The 21,739-nt window shown below is 38.7% G+C and overlaps 1 long non-coding RNA gene across 1 annotated transcript; it reads right to left on the bottom strand.

Annotated features, from left to right (window-relative positions):
- Window positions 1-8,982: 8,982 nt before the first annotated feature.
- On the bottom strand, window positions 8,983-21,190 carry LOC306867886. The gene is made up of 3 exons (XR_013784073.1): window positions 21,131-21,190; window positions 17,782-17,912; window positions 8,983-13,610 (listed from the first exon to the last, which is right to left on the bottom strand). It is a non-coding gene; the product is annotated as an uncharacterized lncRNA (long non-coding RNA).
- Between the last annotated feature and the right edge of the window lie 549 nt (window positions 21,191-21,739).

Raw genomic sequence — 21,739 nt, forward strand, 5'->3', positions numbered from 1 at the left:
CATCCATAAAACACTCGCGCATACATATAAACTTCCATGCAGACACACCTATAAATAGCTACTCGCGCATACATATAAACTTCCATGCAGACACACCTATAAACATTCGCACATACATATAAACTCGATGCGCGCGCATACACATCCATAAAACACTTGCGCATACATATAAACTTCCATGCAGACACACCTATAAATAGCTACTCGCGCATACATATAAACTTCCATGCAGACACACCTATAAACATTCGCACATACATATAAACTCGATGCGCGCGCATACACATCCATAAAACACTCGCGCATACAAATAAACTTCCATGCAGACACACCTATAAATACTCACGCATACATATAAACTTCCATGCAGACACACCTATAAACATTCGCACATACATATAAACTCGATGCGCGCGCATACACATCCATAAAACACTCTCGCATACATATAAACTTCCATGCAGACACACCTATAAATAGCTACTCGCGCATACATATAAACTTCCATGCAGACACACCTATAAACATTCGCACATACATATAAACTCGATGCGCGCGCATACACATCCATAAAACACTCGAGCATACAAATAAACTTCCATGCAGACACACCTATAAACAGTCGCACATACATATAAACTCGATGCGCGCGCATACACATCCATAAAACACTCGCGCATACATATAAACTTCCATGCAGACACACCTATAAATAGCTACTCGCGCATACATATAAACTTCCATGCAGACACACCTATAAATAGCTACTCGCACATACATATAAACTCGATGCGCGCACATACACATCCATAAAACACTCGCGCATACAAATAAACTTCCATGCAGACACACATATAAATACTCGCGCATACATATAAACTCGATGTGCACACATACACATCCATAAAGCACTGGAGCATACAAATAAACTTCCATGCAGACACACCTATAAACACTCGCGCATACATATAAACTTCCATGCAGACACACCTATAAATAGCTACTCGCGCATACATATAAACTTCCATGCAGACACACCTATAAATAGCTACTCGCGCATACATATAAACTTCCATGCAGACACACCTATAAATAGCTACTTGCACATTCGCACATACATATAAACTCCATGCGCGCATCCATAAAACACTCGCGCATACAAATAAACTTCCATGCAGACACACATATAAATACTCGCACATACATATAAACTCGATGCGCGCACATACACATCCATAAAACACTGGAGCATACAAATAAACTTCCATGCAGACACACCTATAAATACTCGCGCATACATATAAACTTCCATGCAGACACACCTATAAACATTCGCACATGCATATAAACTCGATGCGCGCGCATACACATCCATAAAACACTCGCGCATACATATAAACTTCCATGCAGACACACCTATAAATAGCTACTCACGCATACATATAAACTTCCATGCAGACACACCTATAAATAGCTACTCGCGCATACATATAAACTTCCATGCAGACACACCTATAAACATTCGCACATACATATAAACTCGATGCGCGCGCATACACATCCATAAAACACTCGCGCATACAAATAAACTTCCATGCAGACACACATATAAATACTCGCGCATACATATAAACTCGATGCGCGCGCATACACATCCATAAAACACTGGAGCATACAAATAAACTTCCATGCAGACACACCTATAAATACTCGTGCATACATATAAACTTCCATGCAGACACACCTATAAACATTCGCACATACATATAAACTCGATGCGCGCGCATACACATCCATAAAACACTCGCGCATACATATAAACTTCCATGCAGACACACCTATAAATAGCTACTCGCGCATACATATAAACTTCCATGCAGACACACCTATAAATAGCTACTCGAGCATACATATAAACTTCCATGCAGACACACCTATAAACATTCGCACTTTCCTGTGTGTCCCCGTTTTTGTTACGTCCTTTTCGAGCCATTTGTTACGCCCCATGGCTCGAAAAGGACGTAACAAAAACGGGGACACACAGGAAAGTGCGGATATTATATAAGATTTATTAACAAAACAGAACTTTACATAAAAAAAACAATGTAACATGAAGCAGTCAGAAATCAGTGGTGTAAAGTTAAGTGAATGCATGAAATGTAATGAGCTGAAGTAATGTTGGATGCATAAAGTAAAATAACATTAACCCAAAACCAAACAAGACCAGGTCCAGAGTGCAGACACCCAGGCCAGTGATCATGCAGCTTTTAAAAGGACGAGACAGGAAACCAACAGCAGGTGTCCTCGATGAACCCATCAGAGAACAATTAGCTGAGAGGCGGAGCGGTCACACAAGTCGCCCAGGGATGACACGCATAACACATGGGTCGTCACACCCCACCCCTTAAGACAGGGGTCTGTCAAGAATCCCTGTAATAACAAAAAAAAAACAATTTTTAACTGCACTTCAGTTACCCAAAGGAGCACGCGACAGTGCATCAGCAACAATATTTTCAGATCCTCTAACATGTCGAATATCAAGGGAGTAAGCCTGCAGAAACAAAGACCAACGAATAAGCCTTTGGTTCGGGCAATGAAAAGAATTCAAAAACGTCAACGGATTGTGGTCCGTATGAACCACAACAGGTTGACCCAAACCAACATACACATCAAAGTGTTGTAATGCCCAAATCAAAGCCAAAGCTTCCTTTTCTATCACAGAATAATTCAGTTGATACGAGTTAAACTTGCGAGAGAAGAAACTGACAGGGCGGACCATGCCTTCCTTATCGTCCTGTTGGAGGACAGCCCCTGCACCAACTTGGCTTGCATCCACCTGTAACGAAAAAGGCCGCTCAAAACAAGGGGCAGCGAGCACAGCAGAAGAACACAACAGAGATTTAACATTTTCAAAAGCCAGTACACGTGATGACCAAACAAATTTTGCCTTGGCCTTTAAAAGATCAGTGAGCGGTGCGACAACTGAAGAGAAATTACGGCAAAAGGAACGGTAGTAGCCTACCAATCCTAAAAAACGCATAAGCTCCTTTTTTGTAGTAGGAACAGGATAGTCACAAATAGCCTGAACTTTAGCACTTAAAGGCCGTACCTCTCCATTCCCCACCACTTTGCCAAGATAGGTTATAGTAACCTGAGCAAAACTACATTTTGCCAGGTTTACCGTCAATTTGGCCTCTGACAAACGCCTCAAGACCGAACGCAAACGGTTTAAATGTGAATCCCAACTATCACTGAACACTACAAGGTCATCTAAATACACCGCACACCCCTCGAGGCCTGAAACTACTCGGTTCATCAGCCACTGAAAGGTGGCAGGTGCATTTCTTAGCCCAAAACTCATGACCCGGTACGAAAAGAGGCCTGATGGAATTACAAACGAGGAAATTTCCTGAGCTCTTTGACTCAAAGGCACCTGCCAGTACCCTCTCAGCAGGTCAAGCTTGGTTACAAATTTGGCAGATCCAACCTGGTCCACGCAATCATCCACTCGTGGAAGTGGGAAACAATCAGGCTTTGTTATACCATTAAGTTTACGAAAGTCTGTGCAAAACCTTACCGAACCATCAGACTTTGCAACCAGCAGGCAAGGAGATGCCCAGTCTGAATTCGAAGGAATTGCTATGTCGTTTCCCACCATATACTTGATCTCTGCTTCCATCAACTTTCGTTTCTCTGGTGAAACTCTATAATAACGTTGTTTAATAGGAGAAGCGTTACCCACATCAATATCATGTTCCGCCCAATCGGTTCGTGTTGGTGTATCTCCAAACAATTCTGGAAAACTCTGCAACAAAGAAATCAAATCCACAGACTGTGAGGGTGGCAAGTGAACAAGAGCAGCGGCAAGATTTTCCAAAGAATCAGTATTACAATTACAGCCTGTAATGCGATCTGCTCTCGCCCAAGTGCTTGCACACATGTGAGCTTATTTCAAGTGATTGTGCTCAGGGACAAACAACACTAAATAAGACTCACAACACAGAACGACAGACACACACAATGTAGCAGTTGCTGAATGACAAAAAGCTGACGCCGGCTCCGCCGCACGTGCTTTTATGCTTCCTGGTCGATTACGTCACCCGCCCGTGACATCTCGCCCTTCCATTGGACAGATTACACATGTATTCAGAGCGCGGTCACGCTGAAGACGTTCCCCTTGCGTTTTCGCCGCAGCTCGAGTTCCTGAAGGGGAACTGCTAAATCCTGTTAGTTGTTCCAATTGGCACTTTTTTTAATCAAATCCTATGATAAATCCATGGCCATGACAATAACTGGAAACAATCTAATACTCCAGATTTCATGTTTGACCACTGATACAACTCAATACATACACTGCCGTTCAAAAGAATAAGATCAGTAAGATTTTTTATGTTTTTTAATGGAGTCTCTTATGTTCATCAAGGCTGTATTTATTTGATCAAAAATACAGAAAAAACTGTAATATTGTGAAATATTATTGTAATTTCTAATACTGGTTTCCTATTTTAATATACTTTAAAATATATATTATTTCTAGTTGAATAAACAATGTTCTTTTAACTTTTTATTCATCAAAGAATCCTGAAAAAGTATCACAGGTCCCAAAAAATATTAAGCAGCACAGCTGTTTCCAACACTGATTATATCTTACTGATTTTACTGATGCCAAACTTTTGAATGGCACTGTAAATGTATCAGTTTGTGAGTAGAGAATGCACCAAAAATTCAAATGGATTGCGGGTGGCACCTGGTGATTACTGGTGGTAAAGCACAACTTTAGTAAAACCATGGTTAATTACTCATTACTCACTGAATGTGTGTTAATTCTGTTTCGAGAATATGGAATTATTAGAGTTTCACGAATGATGGTAAAACAATCAAAAAAAAAAAAAAGAAATCCTTACAGATGTATCACTAATCCACGAAGCACTCTAATTTTAGAGCAATCAGCAGTGTTGGGAAGGTTACTTTGGAAATGTAATAGGTTACAGATTACAAGTTGCCCTACTTAAAATGTAATAAGTAGTGTAACTTTTCAATTACTTTATTAAAGTAATGTAACTGATTACATTTGATTACTTTTCTAATTTTTTAAAATGTTTTCATCTGTTGATCATTTTCAAACATGTAAACCATGCAGGGTGAACCTTCCAGTAGTACTCAACACTGATTACTGTCACACTTTCGAAATCCTTCATCACTTGAATTAAGAATATATTTCAATTTTAAAGTAGACATTGGATGATTCAAAAATTCACTTTTACATGGTGTTTGCATATAAATGTATCTTAGCAGTGTGTGGAAACAACCACCCTCCAATGAGAAAAATCCATTCACTCCTTTTTTTAATCCCCCAAAATCCTAAACAGTCTCAATTATCAAGCCGTTTTGATTTTCTAAGCAGTATGATGTCATATTGCTCAGGCCCCGCCCTCAACTGCTGAAGTACTGTCCGATATTAGCATATTTTAGCCCTCAGCCAGTTGTATGAAGTCCATCATTTTCTCTACTTCTCAATGTCTTGTAAGCAATGCAGGTGTTTTGTGGTTTTGTGATGTAGAAGAACATAAGAATCTTAATTTTCTCCTGACATCAGAGCCACTGAGGACACTGTGCATTAGTTTTGTTTTTAATGGTAATGCGCCACCGAATACACCTAAATTCATTTATATCTGTGCAAATAATATTACTCCAAACTGCTTTCTGAACGAGGGACAGTTCAAGGCAGGTTTTGTTAAAAAGTTAAAACTCAAGGATAGATCAGTTCCCATTGTTCGTGATCCAGCTGCACCTCCAGAAGAAGTAAGTCTGACGCTTTATATTTTTTATGATTATTTGCAAATCGCCTTTGCTCTTCCACGGAAGAGAGGGGCGGACGAGCAGAGCAGAGTTGTGATGTTATTGGCCCTGTATCAAATGGCACCCTAAACACTTGCGGTCTTCCTACGAGCACTTTCATGACATAACACCATGTTAACTGTCGGGAAGAAGTCTGCTGCGAAGCTTGCATCAGTGCGAGCTCAGGAAAAGTGTGCATCAAGAGCACATATCAACTGCAAAGGGGGCACTCGTGGTCACCCTTTTGAAACCAAATGACAAATGGGACACCCTTACGGTAATATGGACTTAAAGGGATAGTTCACCCCAAAATAAAAATTCTATCATTAATTACTCATGCTAGTGTTGTCCAAACCCGTAAGACCTTCGTTCATCATTGGAACACAAATTAAGATATTTTTGATGAAATACACAAGCTTTCTGACCCTCAATACGGAGCAATGTAACTGACATGTTCCCAGACCCAGAAACGTAGTAAAAACATCTTTAAAATACTTAATATGACATCAGTGGTTGAACCGTAATTTGACAAAGCTACGAGAATTCGTGCACAAAAAAAAAATTCAACTCTTCTTCGTTGTGGTACTCTCTATAATGGTGGAAGACAGTGACGCGTAAGAGAAGAAATGTTGAATAAAGTCAGTATTTTTGCTTTCTTTGTGCACAAAAAGTATTCTTGTACCTTCGTAAAATTATGGTGCTATGAAAGTTTGGATTTACATTTACATTTTAAGCCTTGACTGTTTAAGATGCAGAATTTAATTTGGTTCTCGTACACTGTTATTATGGATCATATCTATTTACACACGCTCACAGTGAGTGACCTTTGCTGTATTTAATTTTCTTGGGGAGCACAGTTTTTAGGAGATCAGGGGTCTCATTTATAAAACCCCATGTAGATTTCATCCTAAAAGTGTACGTAGGCACAAAAGGTTTTCAGATTTATAAAACCATGCGCATGCCAGAACCTACGCAAAAATCACTTTATAAATCCCAGTCAGAGGAAGATTGTGCATAGGTGCATCTTCACCCAGTCTTCCAGAAATAACCATATATGGAGCTTACAACGCCTAGTTTTACTATGCATAACCTCATCTGCATATTCCCATGCATATTCCCATACAAGACATTAAGGAAATATGAGATACGGCCTATAAATGCCATTTGTGCCATACACATACATTTTTATTGCTAAAAATCATCCAGTATTCTTATGTTTATAAATAAATAGGATATCAAAAAATCCATAAAACCAAACTATTTAAAGCAGTTCTCAGATAAATATTTTAGAATACAGTTGATCTCATTCTTTTCCACTGCCCAAATATTATTTCAGTTGTTTTAAACAATTCAAATCAAATAAAGTTTCTGCTGTTTTGCTGATAAGTTGAGCATCTTTTAGCTTTTTTTAGTGGAAACAAATAGGCTTACATGCAGTGTAAATACAATTGTATGACTCGCTAAAAGTATTTTCTTGTACTGAAAGTATTGACTTGTAATGAAAGGATTTTAAAAAGGAAACTTGAAAATCTTACAATTTTCTTCAAGTTGTATCCTTCAAGTACAGTGGCATTTTTCATAATGTTATAGAGATGCCTTTACACGACATCAACACCTCCGTGCAGCTGTAGCCTATATCATTGGACCAATTCAAACTGGACAATGGACTGTTTGACCACAAAATCCTGCAGTGTCCTCCATAATATTGAAGTTCGCATCATAGATCATTGTAATGTTCTCACTAAAAATATTTTCTCATAACATGAGATCTGCAGTTTAGTTTAAAGATGAATTCTTGTGCACTTATTGCACTCCTCGCTGTCATTTGGGCCTCATATATATATATATATATATAAACAAACTAGAACATAAAACAAGCTGTATTTATTGTACATACAAGTGTCAAGCTAAAATACATTTACTTAAAGCAAAACTGAAATAGCATTGGGCTCACAAGCCTCATTTGGCAAGAATCCAAATTTTTCCATTTGAAGAAGGCGATCAACGAGCAAAGACGGGTGAGATTCATGCTCTTGCAAAAAGAACATGAAGCATCAGTAAGCACAGCCTCTGCGTGGGAAATCTCCAGACAGGCGACACACTCGCTTTGACCATCCGCTTTGTGCAAGAAGTCCTTGCACAAGCCACACTCACAAAGTGACATTTGAAACAATGCCATCTGATATTTGCTCAGATATGTCCTGTTTTTTTTTTCCGGATCCGGATGGCCGCAGGGAAAGGAATCTTCTGCTGCTGGTGGCTTCTTCAACAGTGGGAGCGTTGAGCTGGTTGCAAGTAGGGCTCACTGCCGTCCACAAGATCCAGCGGGCGTGGTTGGATCCACATCTAGGGGGTGGAGATTGGTAGGTTTAGGTATATGTAAGGTGGGAAGAGTTGGATCTGGATCCAACCACGCCCCCTGGATCTTGTGGGCGGCAGCGAGACGCTCCTCGCTGGTTGAGCTTGCTTCGGTTTCATTGCAGAGTCAGCGAAGAGATGGTCTCGTCGCTGAAGGAGAAGATTCTAATGAAATGGTGCTCCGGGCCTACTTATATAGCAGTCAGTTCTCTCCCTTTTGGCGGGCTCGAGCTCCATTGGTTTGTACAGCTACGAATGTCTACAAATCAGGCTTCAATAACGGCGTTAACAGGAGTTTCCCCCATAAGTTGTCAAGACGACACAACTAGTTACCTTTCAATAGGGAACCCACTCCATTCTTGATATAATCAGGATATGCTGGAAAGACTATAAAACTGGTCTGTAACAGTATTATTTCTCAGCATTCGAGATGAATACATGATACAACAAATACGAGATGAACAAATACATGAGACCCATCTTTACAGTAAACCAAGTAAATATCTACCGTCCAGCAGCATCTAAGTTTAATCATCTACATTGATAGCAATAAAGTAACTATCATTAACTTGTTATTGTTTTGTTTGACAGAAACTAGCAATGATCATAAAATCTTTGTTAAAACTAAACAGCACAATATCTTATCTACACAATATCTGTTTTATCCTGGTTTTACTGTTTTAGACTTCCTGTACTTCAAATGCTCAGCAATCATGATTAAAGCATACAATATTAATAATGACTTTACCTTTAGAATGAATGAATAACCAAATAAACAAACAAACTGAAGATGATATGGCCAATTTAATATTCACAGCAACAGTAACAAAATCAGGACAAATGAGTCAGTCAAATACAGTGAAATGTAATAAATTTACTGCTAGATTTCAACGTTTTGTAGTTTGTTGCCCATATGAATGCTATACTAACAGGTTATTTCCAGTGATTTGATGCTTGATGCATTATTCTTATCATTTTCTTTATTTTAACACAGAATGAACACGAGCCACTCAGGTTTCAAAGTAAAACCCGCCATGGCCTTTGGTCAATCAAACATGTCTATTATTTGAAGATAAAAGGTTGATGTGCAGCCAGAATGCGTTTCAGTTAGTCTTGCATGTTTTACCTACTGTATCAGGAAAACAGCTGAATAAAATGAGAACAAAGTTCAAACCGAAAAAAAAAAAAAAAAAAAAAAAAAACTTTCTACACAAAGAACATGAGGCTTCTATGTATGAACTTTTAGGTGCATCTTTAGGAAATCGGCACAAAAAAAAGTTTTTACCCCACTAATCACAGTAAAAATCTTTCTTTCTATGTAAACTAAAAACACTTATGAAACTCTTCCTGCACTGATTACATGGGAAAGGAATATTAAGTTTAAGACTTTATTTGTATGTGAACCTGTTTTCAAGATTAAATCAGGAGAACGTGTTTTTACTACTTTAGAAACAAAATACTTGCAGTCTGTGAGCAAATCCAGTTTTGACATTAAGTTTTTCCTCTGCTTCACACAGTTCACACAAACTAAAGTAAACTACTTTCATTTTAAATTAACCATAAAAAAAACACGAAAAGACAAATGTGAAGAAAAAAAAAAGAGAGCCATGACGTGATAACAGAACGTAGAAAAATGCTATACAGAATTATCCATCAGTTTTGCTTTTCTCCTGAACATCTGCTTGGAGACCAAGAGGTCACGGCCATTCGCCCTTGATTGGCCACACCCATAGCTTCCCTGACTGGAATCTCCCAAGGGGTGTGCTCTAGAAATGAGACTAGTTTTGAAAACCACATCTGGGATGGCCAGAACGGGGGGCTATCAAGAGGAGACTAATGCCGCACTCCCTTACCCAGCACAAGCCCACTGGAATCAACTTGATTGGCAGAAATGTGTAAAGCCTCAGATCAGGCCATGGGTGAGCAAAAACATCTATCCCCAGAGGTGCCAGGTGAAATAGGGAGAAGCAAAGGGGACATTGGGTCGATTCCTGTGATTTGAAGAGATCTACCTCTGCCCTGCTGAAAAGATCCCAGATCTGAGCCACCATCTAACAATTCAGCATCCAGTCCCCCGACCTGAGTTTCTGCCTCGAAAGGAAATCCACTGCAAGGTTCAAAGCCTCGGGGACATGAACCGCTCTCTGAAATTCCATGCCTGTCCAGGGTGCGTAATGTGCCATGAGAGAAACTTTACCGTTTAGACACGACAAGCTGGTCTGCCATCGAAGATGGCAAACAGTGCCCATCTTGACCCCTTGCTGAAGAAAGAGAGGATCCTGCCATGTCGAGAGGGCATGAAAGCAATTGCACATCACTCTTTGTATGCAGAGGATTGATCATGAGAGACAAACGGCTTTGAACTTCATCCACCATAGTAATGGCCTTATATGAAGCAGCCCCAGGGGGAGCACAGGAGAGGCAGCTGGCATGAGACCCAGGAGTGTAAAGACATGTGCTCACCAAAACGTGATGACCTAGCTTGAAGCGGGCCAAAATACGTTTTGATACCTAAAATCTGAGCAGGAGCCAAACGGGCCTGCATCAGAACAAGTTGGACCCCCAAGAAAATGATCCACTTAGAAGGGGTGAGAACACTCTTCTGCACATTCAACCTGAGGCCAAGAGATCGAAATGGGCCAAGATGAACCAATCATACATGTAATTGAGCACACTGATGCCCTGGAGCCTCAATGGGTGTATAAGAGTGTTGTTTTTGCACATTTCTCACCTCTCGCTATTGGCGGATGTAATTTTACTGGACTGTTTTCATGGCTATCACTGGATCTGTCCCAACGTGGACAAGACTAGAATCCACTGTAGAGGATCCTTAGCCTATGCTCTCAAGCCTCAGTGTTCTCAAGATTGCCGGCCACAGCACTCACAAGGGGATCTAAATAATGATAGGTTGTAGATGAATATTTTAGCTTCCTATGTGTTGTGAAATGCACTTTTGTTTTTTGTGTTTCAGTTCTAAGCAAAGTTGATGTATTGATAACTTCTGAGGATGACGGAATACCAAAAGAGCATAATAATTAAATTTGCATTTTCAAATACCGCAGTGATTTCCTTGAATAATCAATAAAAGCAACTGATCAACCTGTGAAATATTCAAAGATTAGTTGATTAATCATTCTATTCATCTGATTAATCAATATTAACTATCACACCTGGAAGTACAGGATCAGTCCTTGAACTACTTACTGTAATTTCAGACATGCACACATGTAATTTATGACAGATTAAAGAAGATAATTGAGTGAATCTCTTCCCACATGAATGGCAGTGATGCGGCTTCTCTCCAGTGTGGATCCTCTCATGTATTTGTAGATGCGTTGACTGTTTGAATCGCTTGTCACAGTGTGAGCACTTGTAAGGTGTTTCTGTAGTGTGAACTGACTGGAGCTTTTTCACTTCACTATCAGCAAAAAAAGCCGTCCCACACTCAGGGCAAATATGATCCTTCACATCGCTGTTTCTTTTCTGGTGACAGTTTAAAGCAGCCCCCTCACTAAAACTCTTTCCACACAAAGAACACACATGGTGCTTTTCCTTTGTATGAACTTTCAGGTGATTCTTCAGGGTACCCGTCGTAAAAAAATGTTTACCACACTGGTGACAGTCAAATTGTCTTTTTCTAGAATGAGTAAGCAGATGAACTTTAAAAACACTTGATTTTGTGAAACTCTTCCCACACTGATCACATGTGAGCAGCTTTTCACCAGTGTGGATTTTCATGTGTTTGTTAAAGTTTCCTTTTTGTGCAAAACTCTTTCCACACTGATCACATGTATACGGCTTCACTCCATTGTGGATCCTCGCATGTATTTTCAGATAATTTGGCCTTTTGAATCTCTTGTCACAGTGTGAACACTTGTAAGGTGTTTCTGAAGTGTGGGTGCTCATGTGTTCATTGAGGGTTTCTTTTAATGTGAAACTCTTCCCACACTGATCACATGTGTGTGGCTTCTCCCCAGTGTGTCTTTTCCTGTGTTTGAAAAGACTTCCTTTTTGTGTGAAACTCTTCCCGCACTGATCACATGTGTGTGGCCTCTCTCCAGTGTGGATATTCATGTGGTCTTTAAGGTTTCCTTTTTCTATGAAACCCTTCCCGCACTGATCACATGTGTGTAGCTTCTCTCCAGTGTGGATTTTCATGTGTTTGTTAAGGTTTCCTTTTTGTCCGAAATTCTTCCCACACTGATCACATGCGTATAGCTTCTCTCCAGTGTGAATAATCCTGTGTTGATTAAGCATTTCTTTTAGTCTGAAACTTTTGTCACATTGATCACATTTATACGGCTTCTCTCCAGTGTGGATCCTCTCATGTATTTGCAGATATTCTGACCGTTTGAATCTCTTGTCACAGTGTGAACACTTGTAAGGTGTTTCTGTAGTGTGAACGGTCTTGTGCACTTTTAGTGCACCATATGTAAAAAAAGTCCTCCCACACTCAGAGCAAGCATGATCCTTCACACCGCTGTGTCTTTTCTGGTGTATCTTTAATGCAACCATCTGACTAAATCTCTTTCCACATAAATAACATATGTAAGGCTTCTCCTTTGTATGAACTTTCAGGTGGTCCTTCAGGAAATCTGCCCTAAAATGTTTTCTACTGCTTTGCTCACAGTTTTCTAGTCTTTCTCTAGAATGAATAAGCAGATGTTTTTTAAAACCACCATATTTTCTGAAACTCTTCCCACACTGATCACATTTGTATGGCTTCTCTCCAGTGTGGATCCTCATGTGCTCGTTAAAGGGTTGCTTAAGCCTGAAACTCTTCCCACACTGATCACATGTGTGCGGCTTCTCTCCAGTGTGGATCCTCATGTGTACATTAAGGGCTCCTTTTTGTGTAAAACTCTTCCCACACTGATCACATGTGTACGGCTTCTCTCCAGTGTGGGTTTTTAGGTGTGTATCACGGTATTCTTTTTGTGAGAACCTCTTCCCACACTGATCACATGTGTACGGCTTCTCTCCAGTGTGGATCCTCGTGTGTTTTTTAAGAGTAGTTTTTAGTCTGAAGCTCTTCCCACATTGACCGCATGTGTACGGCTTCTTCCCAGCATGGATATTCATGTGTTTTTTAAGGATTACCTTTAGTCTGAAGCTCTTTCCACACTGACCACATGTGTATGGCTTCTCCCCAGTGTGGATATTCATGTGTTTTGTAAGGTTTCCTTTTACTGTGAAAGTCTTTTCACACTGATCACATGTGTACAGCTTCCCTTCAAGATGACATTTTATTTGAATATCAGGATTTTGCTTGCATGAGAGACTCTTTTCACACCGAGGCCATATTTTGTCTATTATTTTCAATGAGGATCTCCAGGATATCTCTTCAGCTTTGACACGATGGTTCTCCCCCTCTTCAGTCAGTTCTTCAATCTCCTTGTTCTGTTCTATAAGGTCTAAAATTAAAGTAAAACATTTTAGTGAAAAAAAAAAGTTTTCTGAAAAATCTTAAAAGCCAAAAAAAAAAAAAAAAAACACATTGATGCATTCCATTTATTTCCAATTATTGTTTTAAAAACCTTACAGGCACAGGTTGTGTAGTGAAAACTATTACTAAATCTTTGATTAATTATTTTTTACATTTTCTAAATATGGTTGCAAAAATTGTAAACCAGATATAGATAAATATAAAAATGAAGCCGTTCAGATCATATTTATTCGGACCTCGTTATGTTTGCAATCAGTATGAATGTTTCTCAAACCACCAATCATTTGTTGGAAAAAAAAAAACAAACAAAGAAAACTATACTGGTTACTAATATAACTGGTTTCCTGACACAACAGGAATGAGCATTGCGTTAGTTACTAAGAAAGGTATGAAGTCCTGAATGGGTTGAAAGCACCTTAGGCACATAGCTTATTCTCAGCCTTAGGACAACTTTACTGTCATTAGGACCAAATTCAAAGGCAGGACATGTCCACTGAAGGAGCCTGCAAGTTGCTCACTCGCTGGACCAAAGCCAGGAGGAGGGCAGTCAGAGACTGAAGGTTGGTCATTTTGACCAGCTCAATACAAAACTCCAGGATAGAACAGAATGAAAGACTTTATATTGGTAAGCCACCCTCTCAAACGTGAATCTCAAGAATGGTCTGTGATGGGGGCTATTTTAATATAAAATTACACATTTTTCTTTTTTTTTTTTTTCACTTGTAAAACCAATTCCCTGGGAGGATTCGCAAGAAGATTTGCTTCAAGTATAGCACTCTGAATGGCTGCTTCATCAGGGTGCATTTCAGATGTCTGATGGGCCTGAGGCAACCATCCTTCTTTGGAATGAAGTAGCAGCGACCGTAAAAGCTCAACTCTAAAAGCTCAACACTGTTTGCCAGCAGGATTTGGACTTGGAGGATGTTGGCATCGTTGTCCAAGACCAAAGTGTAAACCACGCCCAGAAGCAAGCGGTTTGAGTGTACAGTGGGGGAAAAAATGTGATCCCCTGCTGATTTTGTACGTTTGACCACTGACAAAGCAATGATCAGTTTATAATTTTAATTGTAGGTTTATTTGAACAGTGAGAGAAATCCAGAAAAACACATTTCAAAAAAGTTATAAACTGATTTGCATTTAAATGAGTGAAATAAGTATTTGATCCCCTATAAATCAGCTAAATTTCTGGCTCCCAGGTGTCTTTTATACAGGTAACGAGCTGAGATTAGAAGCACTCTCTTAAAGGGTTACTCCACAAAAAAAATTACATTTTTTGAATTAATCACGTATTATATTAATTAATCATTCCAACCCCGTAAAAGCTTTGTTTCGTCTTTGGAACACAATTTAAGATATTTTGGATGACTATCCCATTGACTGCCAAGTAAATAACATTGTCAAGGCCCAGAAAAGTATGAAAAGCATCGTCAAAATAGTCCATCTGCCATCAGTAGTTCAATCTGACTGTTATGACTTCATTAAATTCAGATTGAACCACTGATTGCAGATGGACTATTCTGCTACCGGTTGCATAAACTGTTTAGACTAGTCTTAAAAAGTTAGTCACCTATTTTTTTTTCTTCAAGACTGGTCATAACTTTTTTAATTCAGTTATGAAAAGGTAGATTGGTCTTATTTGTATTGGAAAAGTAAGACTGATTACCCCTTGGCAACTGTTAGTTGGTCAAACTAGTTCTTAAGACACAGTCTTAACATGGTGGCTAAGTTTATGCAACTGGCTGATGCTTTTCATAACTCTTCTGGCCCTTGACAGTGTTATTTACTTGTCAATGGGACAGTCACAAACCTCCAAAATATCTAGAATTGTGTTCCGAAGACGAACAAAGCTTTTACGGGTTTGGAACGACATGGAGGTGAGTGATTAGTGACAAAATTTTCATTTTGGTGTGGAGTATCCTTCAAACCGGAAAAATGCTAAATAAAAGAACAAAAACAATTTTTTAAAAGCTTGGGCTCTTAAACATTAGACAGTCGCACCCAAAACAGTTATTGTAAATGAAATTATCACAGATAATAATTTTGATGTACTCTGGTTGACTGAAACCTGGCTCAAACCAAATGACTATATTGGTCTAAATGAGTCAACTCCAAGCTACTGTTTTAAGCATGAGCCACCTCGAATTGGTTGTGGTGCCGGCGTTGCAGCAATACGCAGTGATATTTTCAATGTTACTCAGAAAACAGGATACAGGTTTAACTAATTCGAAATGACTTCTACTTAATGTTACACTGTCAGATATGCAAAAGAAATCTCTCCGATCTCTTGGGTACTGTGTATCGGCCAAGAGGGCCATATACATATTTCCTAAAAGAATTTGCATATTTCCTCTCAGACCTATTGGTTAATGTTGATAAAGTGCTAATTGTCGGAGACTTTAACATTCACGTTGATACAAATGATGCGTTAGGACTTGCATTTACAGACTTAACCTTCTTTTGGAGTCAAACAAAATGTCACCAAAATCATGGAATGGATCTTACTGATATAGGTATTGCACCTCGAAGTGATGATGTTACTGACCACTACCTTGTATCGTGCATGCTGCATATTACTGATATTAACTACTATGGGGCAAATAAGTATTTGATACACTGCCGATTTTTCAAGTTTTCCCACTTACAAAGAATGGAGAGATTGTAATTTTCATCGTAGGTACACCTCAACTGTGAGAGACAAAATCCAGAAAATCACATTGTATGATTTTTAAATAATCATCTTCCATTTTATTGCATGACATAAGTATTTGATGACCTACCAACCAGCAAGAATTCTGTCTCAATTAGAAAATGGAAAAAAATCAAGATGACTGTCAATCTCCCTCGGACTGGGGTGCACAAAGACCATCTGGATGATCCAGAGGAGGCATGGGAGAAGGTCACGTGGTCAGATGAGAACAAAATATAACTTTTTGGTATAAACTCCATTCGCCGTGTTTGGAGATAGAAGGATGAGTACAATCCCAAGAACACCATCCCAACCGTGAAGCATGGTGGAAACATCATGCTTTGGGGGTGCTTTTCTGCAAAGGGGACAGGACGACTGCACTGTATTGAGGAGAGGATGGATGGGGCCATGTATCACGAGATTTTGGGCAACAACCTCCTTCCCTCAGTAAGAGCATTGAAGATGGGTCGGGGCTGGGTCTTCCAGCATGACAATGACCCGAACACACAGCAAGGGCAACTAAGGAGTGAGAAGCATTTCAAGGTCTTGGAGTGGCCTAGCCAGTCTCCAGACCTGAACCCAATAGAAAATCTATGGAGGGAGCTGAAACTCCGTGTTGCACAGCGACAGCCCCAAAACCTGAAAGATCTGGATAAGACCTGTATGGAGGAGTGGACCAAAATCCCTGATGCAGTGTGTGCAAACCTGGTCAAGAACTACAGGAAACGTCTGACCTCTGTAATTGTAAACAAAAGGTTTCTGTACCAAATATTAAGTTCTATTTTTATGTTGTATCAAATACTTATTTCATGCAATAAAATGGAAATTAATTATTTAAAAAAAATCATACAATGTGACTTTCTGGACTTTTTTTTTTTTATATTCTGTCTCTCACAGTTGAGGTGTACCCACGATGAAAATTACAGATCTGTCCATTCTTTGTAAGGGGGAAAACACGAAAAATCGGCAGTGTATCAAATACTTATTTGCCCCACTGTGTATGGCTGCACATTCTCGTCCGGGTAGAACTATTGCTCCAACCACCAAAGATAGAGTCACAAACAGCCTGCTTGATTTATCTCAACTGCTCTGCATACCCATAAAGGCACATGAACTGAAAAATAAGAAAAATCTTTAGTCAGCCCTAATGTCTTTTCTTTTTGGAGAGGCAAGTTTTGATGCCATTATTGACTTGTGCACTGTTAATGGCTTCATCACAGGTGTGCCAGTACACCACAATCCATCACATTCATCCACGCTGAATAGCTGCGCTCAACTCTAAAGTGTAATCATCAAAACAACGAACCACTGAAACATGTAACTTCATGTCTTTTCTGTACTGAAGATTTAACTGTTACTTCACAGCTTTTATGATTTTTCTAACTTGAAACTGAATCTGATGAACTGCTTGAAGTTTTATAACCTTATTGAAGAATCAAGAATATACACAAACCTATTTGTTGTTCAGTATCTTCCTGTTTTATTCTGCTGGGTTCTGGATCAGTCATGTTTTCCACTTTCTTTCATTAACTGTTGTGGGAGGAGCTGAACTGTAGGTGAATTGCTGAAGTTGGAGGAGCAGATCTGCCAAAATCAAAAATAAATTGAAAAAATTAAAACCAAGTTGATGCTTTCATTAATTCACACACAAATCATGTTGTTTGTGTTTATCCTGCTATCAATATCTAAAATTATTTAATTTTGTTTTTAAATTAATTTACACATTCTAAGTATTAGTCTATATCCTCTCTCATTTCTGGTGCGAAAGAATGATGGCGCAGTTGGCTGCTGCGGTGTGTTTGGTAGTTTATTAATTTTATTCATTTTAGCAACCTTAAAATGATTTTTCACCGTTAATTTATATTAAGTTATTGTTACTTAAAGCTGCAGTCCGTAACTTTTTTTGGTTAAAAATGATCCAAAATAAATTTTTGAGCAAGTACATAACCAGCCAGTGTTCAAAACTAATTGCCTTACTTTAGCCCAGGGATCCTCAAAACTGGCCCACTCCTGCAGAGTTTAGCTCTAACCCTAATCAAACACACCTGAGCACGCTAATCAGAGTCTTCAAGATCATTAGAAAATCACAGGTAGGTGAGTCTGATCAGGGTTGGAGCTAAACTCTGCAGCAGATTGGCCCTCCAGGGAAAGATTTGAGGAACCCTGCTTTAGCCCGATTCACAATGTTTAGCTTATAATAATGTTTTCTAATTTGAGTGGTACAGGTAGGTTTTCGTGGGAGATTCGAGCATGGCACTGCGTCATTACGTCACGTCTGTAAACAAAGAAGTTGTTCCGGCTAGTTGGCTATCGCATGTGACAGATCGTTTAAAGCCTTTTCTCACAGCAGTTGGAATAATTAAATGTATAATTTTGATGGCGGATTGTGATCCAGAAAGGATTATGTGTTTATGAAACACGTGAATTAAATTCAATTATATTCCAGTTTTAAACGTGCTTCTGATTACAGATGTATTTGAAAGAAAACCAGTTCGAAGGGAGAATAATTAGCTTTTTGGGTTAAAAGAATTTCTTAATATGAAATTAATAATTAATATGACAATTAGATTAACTTTAGACTGCAAAGAAATTGAAATCTGCACGCTAATACACACTTTACTCAGTCACGCAATGCTGATGTTGTTAACATTAATAATTTGAGAATAAAGTATAACAATAATAATAATTTACACTGTTTGATGTGATATGAGCTAACCGATCTTTAGATTAAATCAATTCTTAAATGGAAATTCTTATTTGGGTCAAATAGGCCTATTCCAAGACATAGGCTAGAATCTGTGATTGCGAAGTACAGTAAACATCCACACCGATGCGGAAAGGAAACTTCACTGTCTTTGCGAGACATAGCATCACTCAAATGACTGTTACAATCTAAATTTGGCCTCGCCACCTGGATATACATATACTGACAGACCTCGACTCAACGGTAAGGTGGTGGTCTTGCAATTTTATATAAATCTGAATTGTCTGTTTCTGTAATCACCACACCTGTTACATCTTCATTTTAATGCTTGGTGGTGAAAATGAACGGCAACACTCCTATACTTGTCATACTTATTCATCACCCTCCTAAGGTTAACTCTGGGTTTTTTCTGAACTTGCTGAATTGTTGAGCTCAATTTATTCAGATATGTTCAGACCTTTATCGTGTCGTCACATCCGGCTCTGATTAATGTCAATAAACAGACACCAGTTTTGTGAAGAAAATTAAACTTAAGTTAGTTGGACTTTGCAATAAAAGTCAATATTTAAAACTGTTTATTTTTACTGACACCCTACTATGCATGTCATCCTTCATTTTAATGTGTAACATTATTTGATTGACGCGATTGTCAGCGGTCATGAGATTATATGAATAGCAGCACTTTTTCTTATTCCCAGAGGAATAATAAGAGTGATTCACATTTATTTTTAATAATATTTAGTTTATTCTTGCAGTGTTTATTTGAGATTAACCTCCTGTTTTTGTATATAATATTATGCAATTCAATCATTGCACACACTAATGGAAGATATGAATTGTTTAAGATGATCAACATACTTATTTTGACAATCGTCTATGGGCTGGAAATATCGGTTCATTCGAACAGCTTTAATTTGAGGTAATTGAGGATTGCATCTTAAAGTGCATGAAAAATTGTTTACAATACGTTTCTCACCAAACCTTTAATTTCATCATCCAAAACCGTTTTTAGTCATTAATTAATATTTTAAGCTTAGGCAAATCGAAAAAAGCTCTTTAATGTGATAACCTGTTTGTATTGTTTTCTTGCAGTTCTGGTCTGTTATATATATATATATATATATATATCCCCAAATAAACCTAAATTCTCACTTCAAGTTGAAATCAAAAGTTGGCCTATTGGTTTTTAGACACAATCATAGGTATTGCTTAGCCTATGTACAATTTAATTCCCAAAAAAAATTATATATATATTTTTTTTTTAAAGAATCTGCACCAGTCGTGTAGTAGTAACTTAGGAGATAGGTTTGTGCATTTATCATAACACAGACACAAATAATAAATATAATAAATCTCATTAACCTCTCGCTGTGATGCGGGAGCGACCAGGATTCTGCTGGGTCTTAACGCCTTCAGCAAACGTTCGCAAAACAAGGAATAGTTTGTCCAAAAAAATTGTTTTCCATGCAGGCCCCGTTTATATTTTAAAACGGCGTTTTAGAATTTAAACGATCCCGTTTACACTACACAACCGAAAACGCATGTCACGTGACCATTCATGCAGGTACAACCATAGATATGTAGAGGTAGATCTCCTATTATTTAGATGGCGGATGCGTCTGCATGCTTGGAGCGGTCGAATGGGGATTCTACCAATACATTTCTATGGGTACAATACTGAGCATGACGTTATTGTTTACACGGTCGTCAAGGATACGCAGAGCGAATGCGGGCAGCCATGCCATCGTTTTCAAAAGTCTCCGTTTGGTCCGTTTACACTGAAACAAAGCCCCGGAGTTTTCAAACTAAAACTTCAAAAGTCTCCGTTTTCGACCTCGAAAACGCCGGAGTAGTGTAAACGATAGGCGTTACCGTAGCAAAAGCTATGCGTTTGAAAACTAAAAACACACTAGTGATCATGCGGCGTATATAGGACACAATTAAGTCTTAAAAACGGGACGATTCCCTACTGCTAGGCTAAGTGTTTATTTCAGAATAGACGCACAAATAGAACCGTACCAAATTTAAACAACACATAATGACCCTGTAAAATATTGTTTTGACGAACTGTATTGTTTAAATTTAAGAATTAGCTCACCTCAGAAGACTCGCTGGCTGTGTGATGTCGCTAGCGGTGACTTCTTCGTCATCATCTTCTTCTTCGAGGTTTCACGGTGGGTTGCATCCAAACGCGTTGCATTACCGCCACCTTCTGGATTATTTTACTGCAACATTACTCCCCTCCATCATATTTCCTCACCAGACCCGTTCTAATTAAGAAATCACAAATAATTCTTCCGCCTTGTTCATTCACACCACTTTGCAGTATATCTTTTACACCATATTTCTCTTTTGTTAATCAACATTTGGGGAAATCATCTGTGTAACAAAATCAAATTAATGCATTAGGCCCATTTTCTTATATTTGTTCTACTGATGTTGTTGTTTTGCATCTGTTCTTATTTTTAATAGTAATCATAAAATAAAAAATTGGCTATATTATTGTGATTGTGAATAATAATGTATAACCACTGCTCTGAGTGTGTTTGTGCACTTCGGATGGGATAAATGCAGAGCACTAATTCAGAGGGGTTACCATACTTGGCCACGTCACGTCACTTTTTTAATATAGCAATTAATATTAAGAAAGGAAGTGGAAGAAACAATGCACCGTTGCTAGGTGATTTAGCTGTGGAACCTTCAGAAA

This window comes from Barbus barbus, assembly GCF_936440315.1.
Source record: "Barbus barbus genome assembly, chromosome: 49".
NCBI classification, from domain to species: Eukaryota; Metazoa; Chordata; class Actinopteri; order Cypriniformes; family Cyprinidae; genus Barbus; species Barbus barbus.